Source organism: Thalassophryne amazonica, chromosome 8 (genome assembly GCF_902500255.1).
Source record: "Thalassophryne amazonica chromosome 8, fThaAma1.1, whole genome shotgun sequence".
In the NCBI taxonomy this organism is placed as follows: Eukaryota; Metazoa; Chordata; class Actinopteri; order Batrachoidiformes; family Batrachoididae; genus Thalassophryne; species Thalassophryne amazonica.
In genome coordinates, this window is record NC_047110.1 from 28731490 (window position 1) to 28756813 (window position 25324).

General features: G+C 43.6%; 1 long non-coding RNA gene across 1 annotated transcript; it reads left to right on the forward strand.

Moving 5' to 3' along the window:
* Positions 1–8160: 8160 nt before the first annotated feature.
* LOC117515053 lies at positions 8161–25198 on the forward strand. Its single transcript, XR_004562018.1, has 3 exons — positions 8161–8257; positions 19709–19711; positions 25189–25198. It is a non-coding gene; the product is annotated as an uncharacterized LOC117515053 (long non-coding RNA).
* The last annotated feature ends 126 nt before the right edge of the window (positions 25199–25324 follow it).

Consider the following 25324-nt stretch of genomic DNA (forward strand, 5'->3'; position numbering starts at 1 on the left):
ACAAAATGTCCTTAAACAGTGGAATGTCCGCATAAAGTCCTCATGCCAGCCTCTTCTGAATCTTCTCTGTTCTCTCACGACGTCCTGGGTGAATTAAGCCTTAAATTAGGATGTTTTCAGGTCGAAACAGGCCGACGACGGCGCCTGGAAGCGCTGCGTGACGTCCCGCTCCGTGGGAAGTCCTTACAGCGACAGAAACACCCCATAATCTCTCATCAGCCGTTAAACTTTTCACCAAAACCAGCTAAATTTCTCGAATAGTGTCCACTCGGATATTCCTCACAGGTCCAGAAAAATTTTGATAAAGCAACGCGCGCCGTCTCGAGCAGCGTGTAAAACAAAGGAATTCAGCCGAGAGGGCGGGACCACATCTCACTCAAGGCCTGCCCACAGGGAAATGACGTCACTGACACGCGTGAAAAAACTCACGCATGCGCACGAGGGTTCAAGCATGATTGGTGTAATCGCATGTCATTCAAATCCATATAGTTAAAAAAAATAAAAGTGTCGGTTTCTTATCTAATACACCTGTATATCACCTCATTTGAAACTGGGGCAGCTCACAGATTCTGGAAATTTAAATTTAAGTGAACTGAAATGTGCTTTGTAATTTTACAGACAAAAAAAAAACAACTCAGTTGAGTTAAATGACCATGGAATAAATGTTAATATGTCCAATGAACCAACTGAACAAGAAATGAATGTTTTCATTAAAAAAAAAGAAAGAAGCCAGATGTACTGGTGAAGTTAAAAATTCCCATTGAGTGAAAAGAACAACAACAGTGAGCAAACAGCAATGTAGATCTCTGCTGAGGAACATACGTGACCACCAGCTCCATTTTTCAGGCGCCGGCTGCCAGAACATTTGATCTAACTTCATGTGTTCATGTCAGCAGTCATCTGTGTGTGTGTGTGTGTGTGTGTGTGTGTGTGTGTGTGTGTGTGTGTGTGTGTGTGTGTGTGTGTGTGTGTGTGTGTGTGTGTGTGGTGTGTGTGTGTGTGCGCACGCTCACATGTGCATAAGAGATGCACACACACTGACCTGTCCTCCTCCACATGAGGGAAGCGGGGATGCGGAGGAGGGACGCACTTATATTAATGGCTGTGGTTAACCTGTGAGGGTCAAACCCATTGGAACTGTTGATGGATTTGGTCTGCAGGAACACTCACTCTCTTGCTCACTCTCGCTGCATACTCATCCACACATGTGCAGGCGCAGTTACACAATCATTTGTCCATCTGAAGTGTGGTTATCACCACAGTGTGGAAAGATGAAGAGGCTTTGGTGAGGGGGCTGGGAAGAGGGATGACAACATGGGATCAGCAAAACAGAGTGCAGAAATAAAATAATTGTAGTTCAGCAGGGTCTATATATAGAGAGAGAGAGAGAGAGAGAGAGAGAGAGAGAGAGAGAGAGAGAGAGAGAGGAGAGAGAGAGAGAGAGAGAGGAGAGAGAGAGAGAGAGAGAGCACTGTCTTTGTGGTGTATTCAACTGAATAGGTTGAAGAGGATTTTCAAATCATTGTATTCTGTTTTTAATTTACATTTTACACAAAGTACCAGCTTCATTGGAATTGGGGTTGTATATATATATATATATATGTGTGTGTGTGTGTGTGTGTGTGTGTGGTGTGTGTGTGTGTGTGTGTGTGTGTGTGTGTGTGTGTGTGTGTGTGTGTGTGGTGTGTGTGTGTGTGTTGTGCAGGTTGTGCAATGGCTATTGCTGTTATTTAACCTCCATGTTTATACTACAACATATTCCCACCTCAAATTTGATAAAGTATGAACGACATGGAAAATACAAAAATCAATCATCCTTACATTTACTTTTTCTATTTCATTGCAGATAGTATGCATATTGCATATTTTGTGTTGTCAGCTCATTTTAATTTCTTATTCTAATCCAATTACATTTTTTCTGCAAATCTGATTGTTAATGGTGTGAGATTTCACACCATAAAATATCGCATAGACGGTGGCAAAATATTACAGTTTTTGCCGATTGCTTACAAACATTTTGCAAAATTTGGCTCACTGTGTCAAAACTCTACACACAAGCAAAATAAGACGGAATGCTCATTGTAAAACACCTCACAGCTCCGTCAAAATGAAACCCTACAGTCAAAAACTAACAATCGCTTCTAAAAATGTCATGAGGCAACAAAATGATACACACATGCGCCATTTTGAAACACTTTCAAATCGACAGCAACACACTGATGTGTTTTACACAAAACACTCAATTTTTTTTTTCCTTAAACAAGAGCTGAAAGTTACAGTAGTTAGCAAGAAAAGTGTTATTTCCCTGTTTTTATTTTTATTATTATTTTTCTATTTAATTTTTTCTTACAACCTCAGTTCCAGTGAAGTTGGAACATTGTGAAAAATGTAAATAAAAACAGAACACAATGATTTGCAAATCCTCTTCAACCTATATTCAATTGAATACACCACAAAGACAAGATATTTAATGTTAAAACTGATAAACTTTTTGTTTTTTTGCAAATATTTTCCATTTTGAAATGGATGCCTGCAACACATTTCAAAAAGCTGGGACAGTGGTATGTCTACTACTTTGTGACATCACCTTTCCTTCTAACAACACTCAATAAGCGTTTGGGAACTGAGGACACTAATTGTTGAAGCTTTGTAGGTGGAATTCTTTCCCATTCTTGCTTGATGTACGACTTCAGTTGTTCAACAGTCCGGGGTCTCCGTTGTCGTATTTTGCACTTCATAATGCACCACACATTTTCAATGGGCAACAGGTCTGGACTGCAGGCACACCAGTCTAGTACCCGCACTCTTTTCCTATGAAGCCACGCTGTTGTAACAGAATGTGGCTTGGCATTGTCTTGCTAAAATAAGCAGGGACGTCCCTGAAAAAGACGTTGCTTGGATGGCAGCATGTGTTGCTCCAAAACCTGGATGTACCTTTCAGCATTGATGGTGCCATCACAGATGTGTAAGTTGGCCATGCCATGGGCACTAACAAACCCCCATACCATCACAGATGCTGGCTTTTAAACTTTGCGGTGGTAACAATCTGGATGGTGTTTTTTCCTCTTTTGTCCAGAGGACACGACGTCCATGATTTCCAAAAACAATTTGAAATGTGGACTCATCAGACCAGAGCACACTTTTCCACTTTGCGTCTGTCCATTTCAAATGAACTCAGGCCCAGAGAAACTCGGCAGCATTTCTGGATATTGTTGATGTATGGCTTTCGCTTTGCATGTAGAGTTTTAATTTGCACTTGTAGATAGCGACAAACTGTGTTAACTTACAATGGTTTTCTGAAGTGTTCCTGAGCCCACGCGGTAAGATCCTTTGCAATGATGTCGGTTTTTAATGCAGTGCTGCCTGAGGGATCAAAGGTCATGGGTAGTCAGTGTTGTTTTTCCGCCTTGCTGCTTACATTTAGAAAGTTCTCCAGATTCTCTGAATCTTCTGATTATATTATGGACTGTAGATGATGGAATCCCTAAATTCCTTGCAATTGAACATTGAGAAACATTGTTCTTAAACTGTTGGACTATTTTTTCATGCAGTTGTTCACAAAGTTGTGATCCTTACCCCCAGTGCTTAATTTGTAAAGTGGGAGGTCCCGGAGCACAGAGGATGGGTGGCTCCGGTGCAGAAAAAAAAAGAAGGGCGGGGGGCTTGCGAACAACGCTGTGCGCCACACCGAAAATAAACTGGGCATGTATTGTAGGCCTAATAACACTAGTCACACCAAATCCAGATACAGTACAAATTCCTGTTTAATGATGTACAGTGATCCCTTGTTTATCGCGGGAGTTACGTTCTAAAAATAACCCGCGATAAACGAAATCCATCACATTTTCTCACTTTTCTCTCCTGTGTAAACACTCTCTTTTTTCTTCTGTGTGAGAACATTATAAACAGACACACGCAGAACACAATGCGCAGCTCTCTCCTTTTATTACTGCCTCCGGGGGTTGGATGCGGGACCCGCAAAGATTCCAAGTCCTCTCTCAGTGGCCAAGGAGCTCTGTGGCTGCGGTCAACATCCGGATCAAAACAGCGAGCGTAGCCTCTGGGCCTATTGCCAGATTTGGCGCAATTCCACACAGCAGACAGGGCAGTATGAGTGGCAGTGAGAGCAATCGCGGTGATTTTTTTTTTATATATATATATTTTTGTTAGTCACCGGATCCAGTAATGGATCCAGTAGCTGGCGGAGCCAACATCAGAGGTTCCGGAGCGCGCTCCGGTTTGTCCCCCTCAAATTAAGCCCTGCTTACCCCATCTTTGCTTGTGAATGGCTGAGCCTTTTGGGATACTCCTTTTATACCCAATCATGACACTCACCTGTTTCCAATTAGGTGTTGTTTGAGTATTCATCAACTTTCCCAGTCTTTTGTTGCCCCGTAACCACTTTTTTGAAATGTGTTGCAGGCATCCATTTCAAAATGACCAAATATTTGCACAAAAACAACAAAGTTTATCAGTTTGAACATTAATTATCTTGTCTTTGTGGTGTATTCAATTGAATATAGGTTAAAGAGGAATTGCAAATCATTTCTGTTTTTATTTACATTTTACACAATGTCCCAACTTCATTGGAATTGGGGTGGTACAAAGAAATAGAAATTTCTTGCAAATACCTAACGAAAGATAGAGTACTATACAGTTCAAAGTCAAAACAATGAAAACAAGTGTTTACAGTACTGTAGTTTACATACTTGCTACATTAACATCAGAATGATATTGCACTTGACAGTACTGTCCACTGTGTGGTGGTTGAGGTTTGAGTTGACCCTTTGTCCACACTCTAAAAAATGAACTGCTGCCTCAATAGGAAAAAGTGATGTAACAATTTGCATAGATTTTCTTAAGTTATTTTACTGTAACTTCACTACATAGTTATTTCAACTTACGTAACTAGAGAAGTCTTGTGGCATTATGAAATAACTAAGTTGAAATTACAAAAGAAAAGTATATGCAAACTGTTACATCAATTTTTCTCATTGAGACAGCACCTTTTTTAGAATGCAGCTTCCTTTCATGTGAGGCCGTGGTTCATCACATGGCCCACCAAGGTTGCTTGAATTTCATCTGATACATTTCTCCTTCTTGCTCTTCTTTGCGTGCGAGACACATGCACCACATGTGTTGTGGGTTTTTGCAAAGCCACACTTGTGGGGCACTTATAGAAATTTCACAGCTCGACAGTGATTGTCTGCTGACTGTTGTCTTAACAGTGCGAATGGCCACACATTGTGCCAAGTGCCATGTGAGCGGTGTTAGATGTTCATGTGTGTCAGCTGGAATTTGGCCGACACCTGCCGCGAAAGGGTTCAATGGGCTCGCACAGTGCACACTCTGTCTTACAGCCACTGGTGTGCCCAAATAGTTGTGGCAAAAATTGTACGAGGCATTCGAGGCAGCTTCGAATTTACACGTATTGCATTAAGATTCCTTTTTCATGTGCAATTCGACCAAATTCGCACTATGTGTGAAGGGGCCCCAAACATGAGGTTTCTTTTTTAGAGAGCAAAGTTTGAAGCAGGATTTGTGAATGTAATTCCATATTGTAGTGCTTAACAAAGTCTTCTGAAAATAATCCCCTGCCCATGTGGCTGTACATGAGCAAGGGATTGATGAATGAGCTTTCTTGATGCGAGTACCGGCTGAGGAATTGAAGCTCGTGAGTGTTCAGTTAGTCTTGCACCCTTGCTCATTTTGCAGATTCTTTCAGATTGCTTGAATTGTTTAATTTGCAGGGGGATAAATATGCAAATCCCTTACAAGCTGTCTTTGAGGAACATTGTATTATTACTAGCCCTAAATTCCCTCTGTCCCAACTTTTTTGGAATGTGTTGCAGGCCTAAAATGCAGGAAATGGGCATATATAACCTTTGAAGGACCTTACAAACATGGACAACATGCTCATTGAGACTCAGAAGAAAAACACATCATCCAAGTACATGAATACAAAGACATGAAGAATATCTCTTAAAATGTCTTTGGCAAGACATTGAAGAACAGCCGGAACATTTGAAAGCCTTAAGGGCATTACCAGGCATTCATAATGTCCACGTGGAGTGTTGAAGGCCGTCTTCCACTCATCACCTTTCTTAATTTGGACCAGATGGTAGGAGTTACATAAATCCAGTTTGGTGAAGACTCTTGAGTGCTCCAATAGTTCAAAAGAAGAGGATAACAGTGGAAGCAGATACCTGTTTTTAACAGTAATATCATTCAAAGCTCAGTAATTAATGCAGGGAGCTCAATCTAGTCCTTCTCCACAAAGAAGAAGCCTGCCTCTCCTGGAGAACATAAAGTTGAATAATACCAGCTGCTAACCCTTCTCCAATGCACATGTTCATGGGTAGTTTTTCTGGCCCAGACATAGAATACAACTGACCCGTGGTTGTATGGCTATTCAGGAGTGATAGCCATGGTGTCTCTTGCTGAACACTTGTTGTAAATTGTGGTAATCCAGTGGAACTCCCATTATATCATTGTTGGCTAATGACTGTTGGAACTTGAAACATTAAAGGAGATAATCTCACATAAGTGACATTTCGATCCAGCCCAGTCTTATGTTTTTGTTTTTGTTTTTTGTTGTTGTTGTTGTTGTTTGTTTTTCATGCTTCTGTGATGAAATGAGTCAAATTTTCGTGACAGGGTTTTTTTTTAACTCACTATTCCTAACTCCTACCCCGACCCTAACCTTAACCATAACGTAATCTTACTCCTTCCCCCCACCCTAACCATAACCAACCCAACCCCCCCCACCCCTGCTTCACTTTTAATTTCATGTAGCCATCACGGAATGAATTAGAATTAATTTGTGCTGCCGTCACGAAAATGAGGTGCTTTTCGTCACAATATCCTGAACCAAAAGATTAATGTATATTTCGTGCTGATGAATCACGACTTGCCGCGAGGACCGGGTTATTCAATCAGTGGCAGTTCGTCCGTTGATGGTTTTAGAGTATCCTAGAATCCTTTGCGCACTGAGGAGGGAGGCTTGATAATGGCTCAGCTTAACGCTAACTTTAATATTGAAAATACAATAGACATGCTAACGCGTTAGCATCGGGTCCATTTTTAAGTTATGAAATACATCTATCAACTGTTTCAGAAGACCATAACAGGTCAGTTTAACATAAAAAGGTAAATATTACTCAGAGACATATGTTCTGTAGGGTTTTAGCGGGGAAAAAATAAGATAAAGCAAAATAAAACAAAGAACCAACGAAGCAGCGGACTGAAGATCGAAGCACTGCTTCATTGGTTCAAGATTCAAAACAAACCGCATTGCAGAAACGGCTATTATATGGACCCCACTGCAAGTTCTGTAGTCAATGTAGAGAAATGACAACACCCCCAAAAACAACGGCCACTCTGAAGGACAGATAAGGAATTGATCGAATAAGGGAATGGATTGAATAATTTCTTAAGGATACCCGAAAAGAAACCGGTTCCCCAACACACAACCCTAACAGCAAACACACTTTTTTTTTTTTTTTTTTTTTTTTTATAAACACTCACATTAAAGACTCACAATTATCTTAGTTAAACACCTAAATACATATTTTGGTTGAACTCACCTCCATAACAACGCAATGTTGCAAACAAGTTTGCTGCAAACGCTTGTTACACTGACAATTAAATCTCGGCCTCCCCGGCAAGAAACGTGATTATGCGCAAGATTTGACACCATAAAGGCGTCAATACAGGCGATTGTTTGAAGTTCCACCAGAGAAGAAACAGTGTTAAAGACAAAGGAATTAGAGACAAGGGAAATTTTTCTGTCATATACTCTCACACCGTTTCAGACAGTCTGCAGTTTGTCCTGGCTCTGAACCATTGTCTAATCAGTGTGAAGTTGTGTTTCATGAATTACTGCCCTTTAGGAGGTCTCCAAGTCTGCTGAATGATCACACTGACTACTACAACAGCATGTAAACCAGTAAAACCTTGGTTGTCTTTTGTTTTTTCAAACTGTAGGTATTTCATGCAATCTCTATGTAGCTGCTGATGCATACACATGACGTACTTATGTCAGACATAACACGACAAAGGGACTTGGCCTGGCAGGAATAGTCACAAGTCAAAATCAACGTCTTCTACTTGTGCCGGTTCTACTCATCTTTACAAATACAGTTCAGCCTCTTTTGGGGACTCATGTACATGTAGCATGCATACGCACAAAAATGTGGTGTACTTCCGTCTCCATGCCAACGTTCAGATGTATCAAAAGTGAAATGACTGTGGAAATGTGCAGTGCATCACGCAAAAATCCTGACGGCCACACGTTTGTTTTTACAGCTACTGTTCCACTGCCAACACAGAGAGGTGATGCTGGGAAACTGTCGATAGTGTGGAAAACAAGATGTCATCAGAGCGATGTGCACACCAGAGACACACTTATGAACAATCAGCACACCCACGTGTTTGCAATTATATGGGTGAACATAAAAGCATGCGCAAAGTGATGTGTGGCATTAACAATGGCTGTGTTAGCGTTGTTAGAGGACCTTGCAAATGGTGCAATCCAATGTCAGTGTGCATTCAGGAAACGCGAGGATTTTCATGATGATAATTGATGATAATTCATGACGATAGTTTAAATGACAATAACTGGCTCATGAGCCAATTTTGATTACCAAGGCCACTGTCACTGGAGTTATACACAGAACGTTGGCTGGCCCAGAGTGCACTACAGTGAGGAGCCAGGTGTTATCTGTGCCTACACAGGTGCTGACCACGCTGGGCATCCTGGCAACAGGGGCATTCCAGAGGGAGCTGGTCCATTGGTCAGGAGTGTGCCGGTCAACCTTGAGCCGAGCCATGCCAGCTTTGTGGAATGCAATCATCCAAATGTCATCCAGTTACATCACATTCCAACATTAAAGCACAATTTGCAGCAAGAGCCAGTTTTCCAAATGTAATTGGAGCTATTGACTGCACACATAAATATGCCATCACATGATGAATTTGTTTTTGTTAATAGGAAACAATTCATTCCATCAATGTTCAAATTATATGTGGTTCTCAAATGCACATCAGGCTGGAGCTGGCACGGTACACAAAACAGTGTATTTGTGTAACTGTTCCGAATGAAAACCAGTGTGGCAAATTTGGGCATGTGTGCATTCAAATATGATGGTTGTTATTATTATCAATGTGTTTTCTTTTTCTTGATGGTGAAATTTGAGCTGCAGATCCTTAACAGGCCCCCAATTGTCTCCCTGTGTTCAGTATTTGTCAATAAACAAATGTCACACACTGTCAATGGTGGTGCACCTCACATTTTAACTTCAGTATGGGCGTGGTCCAAGCCGACAGTGTTTTACAGCCACACATACACACACACACACACACACACGCTCCAATGAACATTTTTCTAGTTCCACGATATTCCATCTGACAGGGTACCAAATAAACTATCCCTGCGTGTCTCCAGGTAATTTCCCATCATCTGTAGCTCACACTCTGTATACGTATTTTCTTTTCTGTGTTTGTGTTATCTGATGTGATGCATGGGGAATCGTACCTCCAGGGCCTATTTACATGGATTTACATATTTAAATAGGGGCATGAAAAGGGTGGAGTTCGGCGCATGTGCATGTGCACTCAATTTGTCATTCAGTGGGAAACAGAATGTACTTGGATCCATGCTTTGATACCTCTGGATATTTTTGTGCTTACGCCAGTTTATGGGTTTTAGCATATGCCATGTTTCTGTAGGAAATCCACGCAAGTCTTTGTTCATGAGGCCCCAGGTAACAGAAAAGGTGGCTAGCAGGCTAACAGCAGCTAGTTCATTACCACTGCGATTGAGGGCTTCAGGTGCTCCGAAAATATGTTCATAGTTCAGCCGTGTATGCACTATGGAGAGAGAATGGACTCCATGGGATTATATTTGTCTCACCTCTATGGGATTATATTTGTGCCAATGTTGAGAGTAGGACTCCAAGTGAAATATGAATAACAACTGAACCTGCATTATTTACTGTAATTTGATGTATTCATTATTAAATAGCATTGTATAAACGGATGCAATAACAACAATATGGATGGTTGGTTTTATTTTGGTAACAGTTTATATATGTAAGTTTATATATGTATGCACTGATAATCCTCCTATATGGGTGGTAACCGAGAAGCAGGGGACTATATATGCTGGGCTTCTTCGGGGCCCCACTCTGCGACTCTGATTTCAAACAAGCTGGGACACATCCCAAGAAAGGCTCCAATGAGGGCAGTGGTGTGCTGGTGGCCTTAAGAGAATTGGTGCACCTAAGATCTGTGGTACAGGTCACAGTGAGGGTCTCTGTCTTGTGTGGGCCACCGAAGAGGAGGTACTGCTGGCTCACCACCAGAGGGCGTCCTGCCTGTTGTCGGTTTCAGGCACCAGAGGGCGCAGTTGCCGCAGGAAGTCCACCAGGAGCCCAGAGCTGACAGCTGTCATTCATTACATCATCACCACCACCCATAAAAGCCTGGGAGAGACATCAGAACTCTGCCGAGTTATCAGCTTACCACACAGGTAAACTTACTCAGCCATTCTGTGCAGTACGCACACGATTTTTGCATCTGAGCTTTTTGCAGTCGTTAACCTTTTGTACACTTGCAGCTTGTAGCCGAGTTTGTGGAAGTTGGAGGAGTTGGCATCTCCACTTCTCACTTCTGACTTGATTAAGTGATACATAAGGCACTGCACGTACTCTGTGTTCCTGTGTTTGGAGGTGGAGGTTTTCCCCCAGAAAGGAATCGTATTTTCAGCTGACTTGTTTGCTGGGTGTTCACACACCACCCCGGTAACCGGTCTCTTTTCCTGCAGCAGTACCGGATCTGACAGCTGGAAGCGGTGGCCACCTGGGGACTCAGGACTTGGCGGCTCCGGTGTGTTGCAGGTCTCTGTTGGCGGTGGAACATCGTGGGTCCCGGCTCTTCTCTGGTTAGGCGTCTCCTACCCTCGGGCCTGCCCACACGTCATCTTTGGTTATATTGATATTGACAGAATAAAAGCATATTTTGACCTGTTGTGCACATTTGCAGCAATAAATTGTATTTATTGGATTCTCTATTGGCCGTTCATTTACGCCCCCTGGTGTGGGTCCGTGCATTTCACTTTCCCCAACAGGATAACTCGGCCACGTCATGGATTCCGAGGGGCACATACCACCGGTTGAACAACCAATGGAGATGCAAGGTGCGCAGGGTCCAGCAGGAGGCGTGTTGGGTGAGTTGCAGCAGATACTAACCACCCTCACTACTCGGCTGGATTTAGTGACCGAGCAGAATATACCGCTCAATCGTAGGATCGAGGCTCTCACCGCTTAGGTGGAAGCGCGCGGACAGGGCGCGGCTGCAGCTCCTACTCCTGTGGACCTGTCGCAGAACAGAGACCTTCCAGTGGTCGTTCAACGGACCCCCCCCCCCCCCCCCCATCCCCTGAAGCATACTTAGCCCTCAGAACCGTACGGGGGTTGTGTCGAGATGTGCGCGGACTTCTTAATGCAGTGCTCGCTCGTCTTTGCACAATGCCCCATAATGTACGCGTCAGACCAGAGCCGGGTAGCTTATGTCATAAATTTGCTTCGAGGCAAGGCACGCGCCTGGGCTACGGCGCTCTGGGAACAGAATTCACGGCTCCTAACGACATACACTGGGTTTATTCAGGAGTTCAGACAGGTGTTTGATCATCCCAACCGAGGCGAAACTGCTTCAAATGTGATACTGTCAATCCGACAGGGGCGCATGAGCGCCGCTGAGTATGCAGTCAACTTCCGCGTCGGCGGCAGCGAGAGCCAGCTGGAATACGGTAGCACTCCGCGCCGCCTTTGTAAACGGGCTGTCTCCGGCCCTTAAGGAGCACCTGGTGGCGAAGGATCAGCCGCGGGATTTAGATGGGCTTATCGACCTGGTTATACGGTTAGACAATTGATTAGAGGAACATCGACGGGAGCGAGACGAAGGACTTGGCCGGGAGCGCGCCATCCCTCTCCCTTCCAGGTCCTGAAGCTAGCGCCGTCCTCCCCCTGCTCCAAAGCAGGGAGCTCCGCATGACGACAGCTCCCCCTGCTGATGAAGCTATGGACACGAGCAGGGCTAAAATGAGATCTGACAACAGACAAAGGAGGCTGGCCCGTGGAGAGTGTTTTTACTGCGGCCGAGTGAGCACATGCAGAAAAACTGCCCAAGCGGTTAAACACCAACGCTCGCCCTTAGAGACTGGGCTAAGGGTGATCCATAATACACACGCGGGAACATCACGTAAATCCACACGACTCCAGTCACAATCCTCTGTGGGGATTTAACCCTTAATGCCCCAGTACTGATCGACACGGGGTCAGAGGGAAATCTACTGGCCAGTAGATGGGCTAAGGAGGTAGGGTTCCCTGTGGTGGCTGTTCCTTCACCATTGAAGGTACGGGCACTAGATGGCACCCTCCTTCCAGTAATCACACACCAGACACAGCCCTTAACACTGGTTGTCTCTGGAAATCACAGGGAGGAGATTGTGTTCTTAGTAACACCTCCTACCTCCAGGATTATTTTGGGTTTTCCCTGGATGGTGAAGCACAATCCCCAGATTGACTGGCCGTCTGGGGTTGTGGCTCAGTGGAGGGAAACCTGCCACCGGGAGTGTCTAAGATCCTTGGTGCCACCCGGTGAGACTGCTAAAGAGGAGGTCCGAGTCCCCCCCCCCCCCCCCAATCTTACAGTGGTGCCAGCTGAGTACCATGATCTTGCTGACGTTTTCAGCAAAGATCTGGCACTCACGCTTCCCCCCGCACCGACCGCTATGATTGTGTCATTGCTTTGGTTCTGGGCGCTGAGTATCCGTCCAGCAGGCTGTACATCGCTCACATCCTGAGCGCGAATCAATGGAGACCTACATCCGGGACTCTTTAGCTACCGGGTTAATCCGGAACTCTTCCTCCCCGTGGGTGCAGGTTTCTTTTTTGTGGGCAAGAAGGACGGCGGACTCCGTCCATGCATTGATTTTAGAGGGCTGAACACGATCACGGTTTGCAACCGATACCCGTTGCCCTTATTGGATTCAGTGTTCACGCCCTTGCATGGAGCTAAAATCTTCACTAAACTCGATCTGCATAATGCTTATCACCTGGTTTGGATCCGGAAGGGAGACGACTGGAAGACGGCATTTAACACCCCCTTAGGTCACTTTGAGTACCTGGTCATACCGTTCAGCCTCACTAACACCCCCGCGACATTCCAAGCACTTGTTAATGACGTCTTGCGGGACTTCCTGCATCGATTCGTCTTCGTATATCTAGACAATATCCTCATCTTCTCTCCGGACCCTGAGACCCATGTAAAGCATGTACGTCAGGTCCTGCAGCGGTTATTGGAGAACCGGCTGTTTGTGAAGGGCGAGAAGTGCGAGTTCCACCGTACTTCTTTGTTCTTCCTGGGGTTCATCATCTCCTCCAACTCCGTCGCACCCGATCCGGCTAAGGTCGCAGCGGTGAGAGATTGGCCCCAACCGGCAAGCCGTAGAAGCTGCAACAGTTCCTCGGCTTCGCAATTTCTACAGGAGGTTCATCAAGGGCTATAGTCAGGTTGTTGGTTGGCTTACTGCCCTGACCTCCACAAAGTCCCCCTTCACCTGGTCAGATCGGTGCGAGGCCGTGTTTAGGGAGTTGAAACCCGGGTTTTTGACTGCACCAGTTGACACTTGCTGGAGGAGCTGTGGTCCCATTTATCATTCTCACTGACCATCGGAACCTGGAATACATCCAGACCGCCAAGCATCTGAACCCCAGGCAAGCCCGTTGGTCACTGTTTTTCGGTAGGTTCAACTTCAAGATCACCTACCACCCCGGGACGAAGAACCAAAGGTCTGACACACTGTCCTGGGTGCATGAAGAGGAAGTTGGACCAAAGCTGTCGGATCCACCAGAGACCATTCTGCCGGAGTCCACTATCGTTGCCACCCTCACGTGGGACATCGAGGAAGTGGTCAGGGAGGCCCTGACCCGACATCCTGATCCCGGTGGTGGACCACCAAACCAGCTGTACATCCCACCAGACGCTCGGACTGCAGTTTTGGACTTCTGTCACGGTTCCAAGCTCTCCTGTCATCCAGGGGTGCACAGAACCATGGCAGTGGTCCGGCAGCGGTTCTGGTGGGCGTCAGTCGAAGCTGACACCCGGGATTACATCCGGGCCTGTACGACCTGTTCCAGGGGCAGGGCTATCCACAAACCCGAGCAAGGACTCCTCCAGCTGCTTCCCGTGCCTCATCGCACCTGGTCCTACATCAGCCTGGACTTCATCACAGGCCTCCCTGCGTCCCAGGGAATGACCACCATCCTGACTATAGTGGACCGGTTTTCCAAGGTGGCCCAGGAGACCACAGACTTCCTTTTCCACCACGTCGTGCATCTGCATGGTATCCCAGCGAACATCGTCTCGGATCGTGGTCCCCAGTTCTCCTCGCAAGTCTGGAGGAGTTTCTGTAGAGAACTGGGGGCCACCGTGAGCCTGTCGTCCGTGTACCACCCCCAGACCAACGGCCAAGCAGAGCGGGCGAACCAGGAACTGGAAACAGGCCCTGAGGTGTGTTACCTCCGTGCACCCGACGGCCTGGAGCCAACATCTGGCCTGGATCGAGTATGCTCACAAAAGCCAGATCTCGTCAGTGACCGGCCTCTCCCCCCTTCGAAGTCTGTTCGGGGTACCAGCCCCCATTGTTCCCAGCAATAGAGGGAGAGGTCGAGGTCCCCTCGGTCCAGGCCCATCTGAGGAGATGCCGTCGGGTGTGGAAGACAGCCCACTCTGCTCTCCTCAAGGCCCGGACGCAGGCGAAGAGCCATGCAGATCGCCGATGAGCCCCAGCCCCAGCTTACCAGCTCGGGCAGGAGGTGTGGCTCAACCAAAAACATCCCTCTGCAAACGGACTCACCTAAGTTGACAGACCGGTACATCGGACATTTCCAATCACCAAAATCATCAGTCCCGCCGCAGTGAAGCTTCAACTCCCAGCTTCACTGTGGATACACCCGGTTTTCCATGTCTCCAGAATTAAACCACACCACACCTCGGACCTCTGCCCCCCCGGACCAGCGCCGCCTCCTGCCCGCATTATTGACGGCAAGCCGGCCTGGACTGTAAAAAAGCTGCTGGACGTGCGTCGGAAGGGTCGGGGCTTCCAGTATCTGGTGGACTGGGAGGGTTACGGACCAGAAGAGTGCTCCTGGGTGAAGAGGAGCTTCATCTTGGATCCCACCCTCCTGGCGGATTTCTACCAGCGACACCCCGACAAAGCATATTTTGACCTGTTGTGCACATTTGCAGCAATAAATTGTATTTATTGGATTCTCTATTGGCCGTTCATTTACGCCCCATGGTGTGGGTCCGTGCATTTCACTTTCCCCAACACTCCGAGCAGGATCTAACTGTGTGTACATGCAGCTGACTAATTTCAACAGTCAGACTATCACAGATGATATTACAAACTATGTGCAGACTGTAGGTGACGGTCACGACATTGGATTGGTGGGACACCAAGCACTAACTGGTGACCTTTGGGATTGAACATTTGAACGCTGTGGCGTAACCAGAGATCTGGCCTGCAGGTACTTTTATGAAAGCAGTGTTTCCCTGCCGGGAAGATACAGACTTAGAATTAATAATTGACTGATGTTTCATTTTTAGATTCTAACTGCATTTTAATTATGGATTTTAACTTAAGAGTCTAAATCATATAACAGTACCGGTATGGACAGCGAAAAGATAGACTTCATCAGAGAAATGTTGTCTAAATATTGACCTGATGTTATGTTTATACAGGAATCCTGGTTAATTAATTCCAGACGAAATGTTCTTAAGGGGTTGAGCCCTGAGTACCTTGCCAATGGTATTGCAGCTACTCATGATTGTGAAATTTTAGTTGGTAAACCTAAAGGTGGTTTAGCTATTCTGTGGCACAAATCTATAAGTAATATTTGTAAATTTGTTAAAATGTCTTGTACAAGTAGAACATGTGCAGTAGAACTTTCATTGGGTAATCTTGTACTAGTTAATTTGTGTTTGCCAGTTGACAATCAGTGTAAAGCCAATGTTAGTCAAGAATTTATTGATGTATTGGATTGTGTAGAGCTGTTTTTGCATGGTTGGTATGGGAAGCACATTATTTTTTGTGGTGACATGAACTTAGATGTATCCAGATATAATGTGCATGATGGGTATTATAAAGAATGGTGTGACCGCATTGATTGTACTTATGCCCATGAGTTACCAGGCTATGAGATAAGTTACACATATAATGACTCTGCTAAAGATTGTTTCACATGTATAGATCATTTTACTGTTAGTGAATCCCTACATGGGTTTATTGGGAGGATGAATGGGTGCTGTGAGCCTCTTAATCCATTTTATCACAGTCCAGTAATGATAATTTTAGGGTTCTGTCAGAGAGAGTAAAGCTATCGGATGGTAACAGTAGTTACAAAAGGGATGTAGATTGGTATAAGGTAACAAATAATGAAATAACAGCTTACCAGATATGTCAGGACCAGTATTTGGATAGAATGTGCAAGTATGACGTCACGTACTGTAGTGATGCTAGTTGTGTAAGTGAGGACCATAAAAAGCAGATAGACTCTTGGTGCCACTATCTTATACAGTGTTGCTGCATTTCTGAGTACTGCCCAGAGTAAAAGGATGGTCGACCATGTAGGCCAGGTTGGTCTACTGAGGTTAAACCATATTGTGATGATTGTATCTTTTGGCATAAGTTATGGTTAGATGCTGGCTCTCCTAGAAATGGGGCACTATATAACGTCATAAAATTCACCAAGAAGCAATATATGTATGCTAATAGGAGAAAAAAGAGAAAGCAAGATGGAAATAGAAAAGAAAAGATGGTAGCAGCTATTATTATAATATTAATATTATAATTAATATTATAATATGAGAGATCTTTTTCAGTGAAGTTTCCAAATTGGAGCCTAAATCTAAAGTGCCTGTTACAATTGATGGTCTGTGTGATGGGAAAGAAATAGCACAGCATTTTGTAAGCAAATATAAAAATTTGTTTAACAGTGTCCCATCTGATCCTGTAAATATGAAGTGCATCTATAATTATTTGGACAAATGTGGACAAGCTTCTGCTGAGGACAGAGTTGTAAAATATTGTGAAGGTCTTAAGGCTATTGAAGTCTTAAAGTCAAATAAGATGAAGCCCTCCGGAAGCTGAAGATTTTTAGCCATGCTAATGCTCTCCAGAAGCATTTACTGAAAAAAGTCTGAAGGACCTAAATGACATGGTGAGATGCTGCAGAGCTTCGCTTGTTCATGTCTGCAACATATACATATTATGTCTGAAAAGACAGAAATTAGAATGAAAGGAGCGATGTTGTGTACAGACTTAATCATACTGTTGCAACACTGGGCAAATGTAGTAAGGACATAATTGTCAATATTTTTCATTCAAAATATTGTCATTTCTGTGGTGCTCAAGCATGGAACCTGAGATATAGGAATATTGTTCAGTTCCAAACATTGTGGAATAGATGTGTTAGAAGAATTTTAGATCTTCCACATATGTTGCATTGTATTTTGTTACCAGGTCCTGTTCACAGACTCAGTGCTCTCGAGCAAATATAGTGACGATTTTTTAAAATGGTCACTTTGATGCTAAACTCTGATAATGTGCACAAAGCTGAGCATCTAGTAAACCGTTAACAGGCTGTGTTCATGATAAGTGGATATGCACGTGCATTGTTTTTGCACAGTGGAAAGCGGCTGTAAGTTTTCTCAGTGGAGACCGGCTGCTGTTTTTTCCATGACTGCATCAAAATGAACAGTTATCACTTAAAAACGAGTTGTCATAACACAACGTCACACTTATGGAAATTTTGTAATTAATCTGTGGCTCTGTTCTTAACATTAGCAACGCATTCCTTTCAAGCTCGCTCGCTCTGGGATGTTTTCCTCAAAGAAACGCTGTAGGAAACACTCAGAAATGTTATGATTCCAGTGCAACATGTCCTTTACAACATAGAAGAATGGAAATAATGCACGCTGCTATCCAGCACCAAAATCTCAAAGTGTGTCTTGGTACCTGAAGAATTACAAATTCTGTTCTGCCGTTTTCTTCATAAAAGCCTCCCTGTTCACTGTCACAGAGGCTGCAGCATTGTTCTTAGCCTCTAATCTGATCTATCCCACAGCAGACAGCATCAATCGAGTCGGCTATGCACCTGTCTCTGTACGCTCTGCACCAGAATGCCTTCTCCCCGGTCGGCCCGGCGATCGCTGTCCCAACTTCATTGGAATTGGGGTTGTACTTTAATAGTTACATTTAGCAGCTGCCAACAAGCTGTCCACAGCTGCTAATGAAGTAATTGTATAAAGTAACTGTAAAAAATAGTTACTAATAAAGTAATTTATCAAAGTAACTGTGCCAACAATGAAATGTGAAAAAAGGTAAAAATTCTGTGTGTGTGTGTGTGTGTGTGTGTGTGTGTGTGTGTGTGTGTGTGTGTGTGTGTGTGTGTGTGTGTGTGGTGTGTGTGTGTGTGTGTGTGTGTGTGTGTGTGCACGCGCGAGAAAAGAGAAGAGAAGAGAAGAGAAGAGAAGAGAAGAGAAGAGAAGAGAAGAGAAGAGAAGAGCAACATCCATGTATCCATCCCGATATAAACAAATGTCTTGGATTCATCCACTGCATAAGGTAATTATCAAAATCAGACATTATAAAAATGATGTGGTGATCACTTTGTTTACTCTTCAGAAGAAGACAAACACACAAAGTGTGTTTGTGGATCAAAGCATGCGTGCCCATAAGATTTGAGCCGGGATTTTTGAACGGCAGGAACCAGGAAGTTCCCCCGTAGAAACAAATGTGTTTTCATTTCGAAGCATCTGACATAAGTTAGAGTCGTAATTGAATCAAGCCCCACATTCCTATGGACAGGGTTTCCCTGAGATGCTCTGCACCACTGACTGTGATCTCTGAGCAAAACAAAAAGATGACATCAGCAGGGAAACAGCAGATATGCTCCTCGTTGCACGACAGCAGGCTGCATGAAACAGCAGCTTTTATGTCTGTCTTTCAGGGAGGCTTGAGTTTTTCAGTGGCCTGATGAAAATGGTTACAACCAGCACAGGGTTTAGATTAATTGGATTGCTCCGGGCAGCACTTTACTAGTGCTATTTTAAGGGTAGCAGATACAGTTGTGTACGCTCAAGTGGCAATGTTGCATATGAAAGTGTGCTACCTGTTGACACAAAAACCCTACAACTGGGGTTCACCCAGTCAGCAAAGAAATGTCAATTCAACATCAAATCTAATGAAGAGCTTGTGGAGTCATGACGATGATGGACAGAGGTGTTTAACAATATGATATTTGCAGAAGAATGAAGGACCAAATATTTAAGGTCCTGGTGCTTCCTGTCTTACTGTATAATTGTGATACTTGGATGTTAACCAGAGACCAAAGGCAATGACTGGATGTACTCAATCTCTTCTGAGGATCATTGGGTACTGCGAGAATGGCTTTGCGTCAGTTCAGATAGTCTGACCATGTGGGCATTTCTTTGCACATGATCCAGCACACAGGTGCCTGAGTATTGAAGACCCCAGTGGCTGGAGAAGTCCAAATGTACTCCCACACTGTAGAACATCTTACTTTTGAGAGGTGGGAATGGACCAGTTGTCTGCCTGGATAGTTGCAATCCAGGACCCAAGACAGTTCCATGGTGTCAGCATGGTGGTGGGGTGATGTGCGACACCAGTACATGCTCCCAGACCTTGACTTTAAAAGCCAACCAATCTTACCACTGGCAATGGATAGAACAGCATAGTTAGAATTCTGACTTTCTTATTACTAAAGTCTTTGTGACATCATAAGGCAACAAATGGTAAAGAATTAGCTCAAAGGAAATACTTCAAGGCAGATTTCAATCATTGCAACAAAAAAGCAAAATAAAATCATGCAACTCTTCTGTCATCCCATGGCCAACTTTCCACAAGATGTTTTTGGAACCTACCAACCACTTTTTGAACCTTAGATTATGTAAACAGACACAGAAGCAATCACATAACCTCCTCTGATGGTTGGTGGAGATAATTGAGAGTGGAAAGATGTTTTGGAGTATTAAAAAAAAAACATAATTTTGAAGGGCAGCATTTTGGCCAAGCAGTTAGGGCACTTACTTCCAAAGCAGAAGGTTCCTGGTTCAAGACCACCAGTGTCCATTCGCTGTGTAATGTGGCATTGCATCAGGAAGGCATACAGCATAAATAGTGCAGCAGATAACAGAGTATTTACTGAGGAATCCTGCAAATGGTAATACAAGCACCAAATTTGGCACGAGTACTCATTTGCCTTTACTCATTTGAAAAATCCGATTGGCCACTTGAATTTTCAGTAGGTAGCTAGGTAGGGTCAATTGAACAATTATACAGGGGTCAAAATTAAAAGATGCTCCAATCATATTGAAAAATATACCACATTATTATCACTTTACCGAGGCGTTGCTAGGCCAGTAGCATAGATTTACGTCGACGCTACTTGGCTATACCCGCCCGGTGTGCGTAAACAAATGACATCATAGCGCGCACGCAGCCCAACAACTGTCCGCAGAGGAAAAGATGAAAAGGAGAGAAGTGTGTGTTGGTCCCAATATGGATATTCTGGATGAATTTCTCATGGATAGTACGACAATGAACAGTATGCCAAAGCAGCCAGCTTGATGAAGACGCCCTGGCGAATTTGGAGAGCAGCGCGCATCAGCCAACACGAAAAAAAACGTTAAAGTGAGCCAACTTGTTATGTAACGCGGGTGAATATCTGTCATTTTGTGCGACTGGCCATGAACGTCTGGCCTCTGAAAATGTATACCGCCCTCCAAAAGCATGTTATTGTGTTATTATTATCACTTTACCGAGGCGTTGCTAGGCTGGTATCATAGATTTACGTCGACGCTACCTGGCTATACCCGCCGGCTGTGCGTAAACAAATGACATTATAGCGCGCAGCCCAGGAACTGTCCACAGAGGGGAAAAAAAAAATGTCCGCAGAGGAAAAGATAAAAAGGCGAGAAGTGTGTGTTGGTCCAATATGGATATTCCGGATGATTTTCTCATGGATAGTACAACAATGAACAGCAGCCAAAGCAGTCAGCTGCTGAATTTGGAGAGCAGTGAGCGCCAGCCGACATAACAAAAGTTAAAGTGAGCCAACGTTTTATGTACGCGTTACGTGTTGTGTATCTCAGTAAGTGATAATAATGCAAATAACACGCTGTTGTCGTGCAGTATGCATTTTCTGAGTCCCTCCGTCCATGCAATGACATTCATTCCCTCCGTTCATGCCCAGTCGCCCAAAATGACAGATTATCTATCATTTTGGGTGACTGGGCATGAACGTCGGGCCTCTGAAAATGCATATCGCCCTCCAAAAGTGTTGTGTGGGCCACTGAAGAGGAGGTACTGCTGGCCGACCACCACCAGATGGCGCCCTGCTTGGAGTGCGGGCTTCAAGCACGAGAGGGCGTTGGAGCCGCTGGGAGTGACAGCTGTCACTTATCAGCACCAGCTGTCACTCATCCAACTCATCACCATAAAGGCTGGACTGCAACTCCACAAGGTAATTTTGTTGTATCTAAACATTGTTCTGTGTGCAGCCGTTTTCCTGTGGACTCAGTCTGAAGCTGGATTGGCGGATAGTGGGAGTGCGACGTTTTTCGCCTCTCACTCCTTCCAGGGAAGAGACTGACAGGAGCTGCACGGGTGAAACTGTTTCTGGAGGTGGAGGTTCTCCCTCCCGGAGGAACTGATCAAGGGAAGTGTACTGGGTGTGTCTTCACACACCCACCATTAACTGTTTCTGTTTCTGCCAGCAGTACCTGGTCTGACAGCTGGAGACAGTGGCCACCTGGGACTCGGGACTTGGCGACTCCGGTGTTCTTCAGATCCGCTGGCGGTGAAAGCTGTGTGGGATCCGGCTCTTCTCTGGACAGACGTCTTCTATCCTCGAGCCTGCCCACACGTCACCTTGTATACAATCGACTGTACTCCTCTATTGTTATTGTCTGTATTCCGTTGTGCGATTCACAACATTAAATTGTTACTTTTTGGCTCATCCATTGTCCATTCATTAACGCCCCCTGTTGTGGGTCCGTGTCACTACACCTTCCCAACACAAAAGCATGTTATTGTATTGTTATTTGTCTGATTATAAAGATTCCATAAAGGTATAGTTTGGACTACCCGAGACTGAATATTTTGGAGTTATGGAGTAAAAACATGATGTACAGGGGTCAAAAGTTAAAGTTGCTCTAATTTTGGTAAAAAGTGATGCAAATTACTAGTTGAGTTAATAAGGTTTTTAAAAGCAGCAGTTTGCACCATGTCCAGGGTTCTAGCTAGAACAATTTTAGTGCCGGGTAAATTACGTGACCATGCTTCACGGCCGAGGATGCAGGGGCACCAGCGGGGGTCAAGGGGGCAAAGCCCCCTGAAGCTCTAGGGTTTTATATCTCTAAAATGTTATTGGCAAGCCCTATTTTAACCAATTTTGAGTGGTTTTAGATGCATTGAAAGCAAGAATAATAGACAAAAAAAATGACATTTATGTTGCGGTATTTGTAATACCAAAGTTCTTTTTAAAGTGTTTCTGTCAAAGTCTAAGTTAATAAATAAATAACATTGAAAAGGTTAAAAATACATTAATATTTGATGGGCATATAGCTTTTGCACTTTTCTTCTTCTTTCCTCCAATCAAGCAGGCAGAGTTTTTCTGTCATTACAGTTTTTTTCCCAACATGTTTGAGTTGGATTGCATTACTTTAAAATAAAACCCAATATAACCACTAACTGTCTTGTTTGAACAAGAGCTGAATGAGGCCCCCCCTCATGTGCGCTCTCTCCTGCCCCTACCCTCCTCCTCACTCTGTCAGTGCGGTTTTCCTACGATCTTTTTCAAAACGGAGGATTTAAACTGTAAAATAAACCGCAAACTTCTGAATGTATCAGCAATCATCTGCGGACACTGAGACTCTGGATTATTTCAATTGAAATTCAAATTTTCCAGTGTTATTAATTTGTATAGCACCAACTCACGATGTAGTCACCTCAGAGGTGCTTCACACAACACAAAAGAACAAAGCAACATGAATCAAAAGATTAAAAGCCACAATAAAAGAATAAAAACATAAAAGATAAAAAGAATAAAAGAAAACACACAATCACATAAAATACTAACAATAAAACAGGGTAAACAAACGAGTCTTTAATCTGGACTGACTGCGGTATCCATGAGGGAGATCATTCCACAGACTTTTTATTCACCCTAGGAACACATAGCAGTCCTGCACCCTGTGAACGTAAGGCCTGAGCCGGTATGTACGGCTCAACCAGGTCAGCCAGGTAGGGAGGTGCCAGTCCGTGAACAATTTTATAGGCCAGTAACAGCACCTTAAAATCTGATCTCAAAGAGACAGGAAGCCAATGAAGGGATGCCAAAATGGGTGTAATATGGTCAAACCTTCTGTTCGTGTTAGAAGTCTGGCAGGAGCATTTTGAACTAATTGAAGACCCCTAATGCTGGACTGCAGTAAACCAGAAAACAGAACATTGCAATAGTCGAATCTGGAATAAATAAATGCATGCATCAGAGTCTCAGCATCAGCCCAGAAAATGAGAAATGAGAAATATATTTCTTATTTCTTTAATTATTTGGTTGAAATTTCTAAATAAAACAAAAGTATGACACTATAAACTTGAAATACGATCAATTTGGTACATTTTTCAGCAACATTTCAGTTCATATTTTGGAAAATCCGTGCTGGGCAGGAGAGGAAATCTGAACCCGAGAGAAATTTGCAGTGCTGGGCGGTTCCACCCGGCACCACCCACCGTAGCTAGAACCCTGCATGTGTCACATGTCGTAGAACTGAATGAATGTTGTTTGAACTTTATTTTGGAAACCAAGCATTAAGCACAGTCAAAACTATTCCACTATTAATCTATAAAACTATTAATCCTATTAACTCAATCTATAATTTGTACCAGTTTTTCCCCAAATTGAAGCAACTTTCACTTTTGACCCCTGTACAAACTGAAATTGACCTTTGTCACCATTCGTGCTGTTTTTACCCCATAACTCCATAACATTCAGTAATAGATAGTCCAAACTATACCTTTTTGGAATATTTATGATCAGACAAATTATGTGTTATAGTTTTCAATATGTTTGGAGCATTTTTTAATTTTGACCCCGTGTAATTCTTCAATTGACCCCTACACCCTTTTGAAAATTCAAGTGGCCAATTGTTTTTTCAAAAGAGTAATATCTAAGGAATTTTTGTGCCAAGTTTGGTGATTCTATTGCCATTTGAAGGATTGTTTCAGTTTTATCTGCTGCACTAAAAACCAAAGCCAAATCAACATGCAGATCCATATTGGAAAAGCTGAAAGAACAGCATAAAAATAACCTTGAACAAACATTATTAATTAATTAATTCCTAAGAAAATGAAAAACATACAAAATAAATGAATAATGTTTCTCTGTATTGTACTTTGCTTAAAAGATCTGAGATCTGGCTGATCTAGAATTTGCTCATCCTGGTCAAATAAATTAATGTGGTTCCTCAAAGTGAGGCTTTGATTAGACAACCTGGAGACAATGATCTCTGAAGAGCGTGCACACCTGTGGTGATTCTATCAACTCTGCTCAACAGCTTGGATGAGTGGTGAAGTTAAGAGCACCACATACACACAAAGGGGGGTGCTAATGTACACTCCATCACAGCAAAAGCCTCTGTTACAGAAATATGAGGAAATACTTTCAAAGAAATACTTCAAACAGAAATGCCATGTGCTAAGGCATGAACAACACTTTAAACACATCAGTAACAATTCTCCTACTACCAAAATTATTTAGCTAAGCACAAGCGGCCACCAAAAAAATGAAAATCAAGCATGATAGAAAACTGAAGAACACATCTGAGAGAATCAGAATCAGAAGAGAATCAGAAATGGAGACTGATATTCCAACAGCAAAAATCGATGAAAAGTGATTAATGTGTGTGGAGGGTTTTTTTGTTTGTTTTTTTAGTAGTTTGCTGTGATGACTTTTTGTGTCCACTGCTTTAAATATCTCATTATTTGTATAGTTTTATAATTTATTCTGGAATCTTCACTCCAAGAACCAGCATACCAAGGACCTGTAAACTAGCGAGTCAGATATGACAAACAGTTGTGCATTTTATGGTAAATGCACCAAATTTTGCACTGATGTTGTTCAATATACTGTTTATTGTGATTAATAATAACAATAATAATAATAACAATAAAAAC